Here is a 6147-nt window from a genome sequence, read left to right as displayed (position 1 = left end):
CAAACCCGAAAATTTTGGAAAATGACAGTCAATTTCCTTTTGACAGGGATTTGTACAAATTTTCCGAAGAAAAATCTTTCCAATCACTTGGAATAATGGAAATTTTATATCGCATGATGAAGTGACATTTATAATAAGTTCAAATTCAACTTTTTATATTTGAGTTTACTTGTTAAACTTTCCAAATCTGAAATCATTCATTTTATAATTTGCTATTCTAATATCTTTCTGTTACCATATTTTGCATTTTGAACGTATATTTATAATTTGAAGAATTTTAAAATGCATTTTAGAATACTCAGGATATAGTTTTCGTTGTTTTTTGCAGTTAAATTTTCTCTCACTGTCCTTTTGCATACAATTTTTTTCAGTATTGAACCTGAATTTCGGCACCACTGCTTTAAATAATGAAAATTAAAAAGCATTTGTAATTTTTTATTTCTTGTAAAACCCCATTTTAAGTTTCTTAACTGTAAATAAAAATTAATTCCCGACTTTTGAAATTTAACCTTACAGTGGATCCTCGATTATCCGGCCTTCGATTATCCGAGGCTCCGCGTTATCCCAGGGAACGGGGCTCATCAAAGCACTCCGCATTAACCGAGCTGTATGTTTGAATAATACGGAGAATCATTAATAAAACATTTGTTAAATTTTTTTATTAATTTTTCTGTTTAAAATACATAAAAAATATATAACTTTTCCGATTTTGCTACTTCTTTCGCGTTATTTGTTTTTTCTTTTATCCGAGGTATCTTCACCCACATAACCTCGGATAATCCAGGTTTTACTGTAGTTCTAATAGTAAAAACAAAACGTAATAAGTTTTACCGGGCGACATTCTTCACTGATATAATAGTAGAACACTTTGATTCAATTTAAAATCGTATTCTATTTCGTTAATTAAATTTTTAACTGATTTAATTTGACATTATATAATTAGAAAGAGAACAATGTTCCAATAGTAATAAATATTTGCCTGTTCTTTTAAAATAAGCAATTTCAAATCACATATTCAGATTCGAAAAATTTGCAAACTGGATCAATAGAAATAGAAGACCTTGCACAGATAAAATTTAAGGATGCTAAATTTTAATTTTTTTCGTTACGATTCTAATTAATCCATTTAAAAAAAATAATTAGTATTTAGAGGATTCAAATTTTAATTCATAATTAAAATTAGACAGTAATTTGAAACATCTTTCAATTATAATGAATAAAGTTCTAATTTGAAAAGTGTACGGTAAAAAAAATTGAGTCGTTTAATATTAAGTTTCATAAACCTAGAGTTGCTGAAAGTAAAATATATTTTTTAATTTACCAATTGATTGAATTGATCTCCGATTTCGGGTAGTGAATATGATAGCTCAGCGTAGACTAATATTTTTTAGCTAAACATATTTTTAAAAAAAACGGCCACCCTGCTTTTCTTGAAGCTTCTATGGTTTTTATGAATACATTTTTATCAATTTTCTTGCGTTTCGCGCTCGAATTAATTCGGTCAAAAATGCGTTATTTTTTATATTATGTTATATTATATAAAATGTATGTTTCAGTCCACTCTGTTTCTCAAGCCGCTTCTGTAAATTTATATATTACAAAATAAAGTTAAAATTCTATTGTTCACCATTATTTTATTTGACTCACCCCAAGAATGGTTAAATGATTTTTTATTGAAAAAATGGATTCATTTAAGAATATTGTTTTGCCTATTTTAGACATAGAAGAACTTATTTTCAAGTATAGGAAACAGCAGAGTTCTAAAGAATGTATCCTTGGAAAAAATAAGACAGCTATAAAAAAAATGCTACTGCCATATGAAACTTCTTTTCAGAAATCTGTTTTTTGACACGACAACTACCTCAAGATGCCTGCAAAAGTTTTGATGATTTATTTTACAAAAATCAATTTTTAAAAAATCACAAGAATTTCGAAATATTTCTAAGAATGACGAGCAAATCTTAAATGTTTAAAAATGTTCGGAACATTTCTATTCAAATTAATATATTAAAATTAAAAATTAGTTACAAAGTGTTTTTTTTATTTTTTACAATTTTTAAGAACTCATAATGTTATTGTAATTTTTTTAAAAGGTCAAGCTCTAAATTTATAATATAATTTTGGATAAATTTATTTTGAACTGTTTTGAATTTTTTTAAAAAGTACGCAAGAAAAATGATGTTTAACAAAAACAGCCTATAGAGTAATACACAATGGGCAAAGATTTAATTGCTTCATATTAATTTTATGCAATAGAAATTCACTGAATAACAAGACAATTAAAAAATTAGAGTAAATCTTGAGGGAATAGAAAATAAAACTCTCAGGCTTAAATTGCGTAATTGTTTGAAATTTATAGCGTTTCTATTGCAAAATTAACAACATTATTGCGTTAGGAGAGCCATGAAGAAAAGTCCACGTATGATAATAATAATTCAAGAAATAATAAGATGAAGCTTGGATATCATCCGAATAATTTTTTTGATTTAGGAAATGAAGATATTTTTAGTAGGTATTATAAATTCGTTAAATTGTAAGACTTTGCTGCCAAAACAGGTGAATTTGCAATACAAAAAAGTCGAATTTTTAATCCAAAAATACAAATTTTGATCAAAGCAGTTGAATTTTTGAACAAAGAAATATTAATTCTTTAGATAACAGTTAAAGATTTGGAAAATAATTTTATTTTTAACAAAAGATTTTCATTTGTTGTTTAATGTATCTGCACTTTTGAATTAAAAAGCTTAATTTTCCAAAATTGACATTTCAACAATAGAAACGATTTTTTAAATAGAATTTATAAACTTTCTATAGTTTAGTTAGATTTCTAATAAAAATTTAATTTTTAACCAAATGTGCATATTGTCACCAAATAATTAAATTTCCTTCTAAACTGTTAAAGTTTTAAGATAAAAATACCAGTTTCCTAGGAAAAAGCTACATTTTAAATTTTAACTCCAAGAATACGAATTTTTAACAAATCAGTTAAGAATTTAAAATAAAAATAGGAGTTTTTGAAGGAATAGAAAATTCCTTACACAAAAGAGTTGAATTTCATACAAAAAACGATCAATTTTGAAACAAAAATGGAATTAAATTTGTAGTAGAAAAAATTGAGTTTAGCCCAAAAAAGGGATATTAAACAACATAAATAAATTTTTTATCAAAGGGATGACTCTTGATCTAATAGAATACATTTTTGATTAGAAAAATGATTAGCAAAATACTTCTCTTGAGCTCATCTCAAGAAACCGTTTTTGTAAAATAATCTTCGTTGAGTCAACCACAATATGTTTTTAAAAAAAACTTATTCCAAATAACATAAAGGTTTGCTTTTGAACAACAAATATTGATTATAAATCACTAACGAAACATTGAATTTTAGAATCAAAAAGAATCCTTTTAGGTATCAGGAATTTCTGTGAAACACGTTGAAATTCCGCAAAAAATATTAAAAATAAAATGTAATGTTTTCAATGCAATGAAATCTTTTAAAATCTTGTAGTATCTGTTGCAATTCTATTTCAAAAAACTTATAACATTCTCTGAAATTTCTTGTGATTCATTCAAAATTGTCGAAAACCTTAAAATCATGAAATTGCGTTTCATATTTAGAAAATGAGTAAATTAGATCTTACTAGTTGACGGTCAAAACAGTCAAACCTGGATTTAATGTCAATTTTGGGGCTGTCCTTGACATTAAATCGAGAGTCTAGAAAATATTTGGTCTTTTTCCTCTTTTGCTTCTCTCCTCTTTCTCGTTCTGTTTTGTGCCATCCCCCCACCCCTCCATAGCTCCACACACCCATCCTCTCCGCGTGGCGTTAACTCTCGGAAACGCTAAATCTAGATTCGACTTATTTTAATTATCAGATCATGAAAATATTAATGACATTAATCTTCAGATATAAATCAGATTTCTACAACAACAGCAAATATTACATACATGGAGGCATTGATTTTCATGAAGATTGTTTCCAAATTACCTATCTAGAAAGTGGCTTTTATCAAATGCAAATATCTTGGAAGAACGACCTTCAGGCCTTCAATGTTCGAGATAACAGCTATATAATAGATTCTATAAGCTAATGAAGCGGTAGAGCATTTAGCAGTTACATTGCTAAACAAATTAATTATTAAAATATTACTCTGTTTATCCTCCAATTAGAGAATATGAGAATTATATGTACTTTGATCTTATCCTTGGCCGTTGTCCTCATTTATATTGGTAAGTATAAATACAATCTATTTACATTGTGCTGAATTTTTCAAGCTATGTGCAAATCAGAATTTTACAGATTTCATCTTCACTCAGCGATTTTATACGTACCCAACTGTTTTGCGCCAGCAAATGTAAAGTGGTTCATGTCAGTACTAAGCTTCGAAAGCATTCTCGAAGGGTTCTGGGTCCCGATGACGTCACTATTGCGCAATAGTCTGGTGACAAATGCTTGTAAACAGGTTCAAGGTTATTGCAAGAAAAACAAAAATGATTTAATACTTTGTTGTAGATAAAAAGTAAGAGCGCTTTTAGGCCAGGGCTAATAAGCCACTTTTACAAGACGGAGTCTGGATATCGCTGCTGAAGGCTGGTGACCTTCTCAGCATGAAAACAAAACACAAACCCAAGACGACTCTCTCGGCTCCAGTTCTACCTCCCCCCTCTCCCAACCCTCTCTTATTAACTGAAGTTTTTGGTGAGACTGACGTTAGAACTACAATCTCCACCATATGACGATTTGATACTTAACTTTCACATGATTTCGACTCAGAAATCAAACTTATTGCATAAAGGTATGGTTTGGGCGTATAATCTAAACAATGAATAATACAAACTACAAAATAGCTTCGGAAAGGACTAGAACTTTTAATAACAAAAGGCATGCACACGGAAAATCTAAAGGTCATGTTTCAGGCGACGAATGGAGACTGGGTGTTTGGAATGCTAGGGGAGTAAATGATCTACAGGTAAAAGAATTGCGTGAAACTATGGCAAAGCAGCATCTCGGAGACCATGGTTTCGTGTCTCCCAGACTGCTGCGGGCTAAAACGAAAGTAGGAATCAGAAGACTATTTATCATAGCATGCTACGCGCCGCTTGATAGTGATCCTAGAGAAGTAAAAGACGCCTTTTGGGATACTTCAAATTACACAATAAACATTTGCGAACATGGGGCAAGAATAATCCTACTAGGAGACATGAACAGTTGGGTGGGCGTCCAAAATCAGGATCCAGAAAGAGTATTAGGTAATTTTGGGGGATACAAGAACAAACTATAACGGAGATAAATTAGTTGGTCTTTGCTTAGAAAGGGGTCTGTTTATTACAAATACTTGGTTTAGGCATAAAATGATCCACATGTACATTTGGTCTAAAGGAAGTAGCCGCAGTGTAATTGACTTTGTTGTTGCGGATGAAAGACTAAGAGAGTTAGTCAAAGATACAAGAGTCATGAGGGGTCCTGCATGTAATACTGATCATTACCTTCTGGTCTCAAAAATTAACTTAGGTCATGGATGAAGAAAAAAGAGAACCAAGAAGGCAAAACAAACGCGAATCAAAATTGAGAACCTACAGAAACCGGATGTGCGAATAGATTTCAAAAATAAGATAATGGAAAGCATAGATAGGGCAACATGAGAGGACCGTATAAAAAACAAAGATATAAAGGGCGCTTGGAAAATGTTACGGGATATCCTTGTTAGATGTACGATCGAAGTGTGTGGTACCGCAGTTGTAGGAAGAATGTCTGGTGATGCGTGGTGGAATGATGAAATTCAGGCTTCCCAAAAAGCAAAAAGAGAAGCGTACAACAGAACTTTGAACATCGCAGGTCTTAGCAATAAGGAAAGAAATAGACGTAGAAATGATTATAGACGCGAAAACAGGATACTTAAACGATTAGTTAAAGAAAGTGAAGATACAATTAGAGCAGAAGAAGAGATAAAAATACAAAACGACTTTGAAGGTAGCAGGAAACTACTTAATAAAAAAATGAAAGGAAACAAAAGTACGGAAACTGTGAACATGAGAAATAGTAGGGGGGAAATGGTATACCAGGTGTATACATATGAAACCGGTATTTTTTCAAGAAAAAAACACATTTATTTCAAGAGAATGATAACAAATATTTTATTCAAAGTATG

This window comes from Belonocnema kinseyi, chromosome 2 (genome assembly GCF_010883055.1).
Source record: "Belonocnema kinseyi isolate 2016_QV_RU_SX_M_011 chromosome 2, B_treatae_v1, whole genome shotgun sequence".
Lineage (NCBI taxonomy): Eukaryota > Metazoa > Arthropoda > Insecta > Hymenoptera > Cynipidae > Belonocnema > Belonocnema kinseyi.
This window is presented reverse-complemented; position numbering follows the sequence as displayed.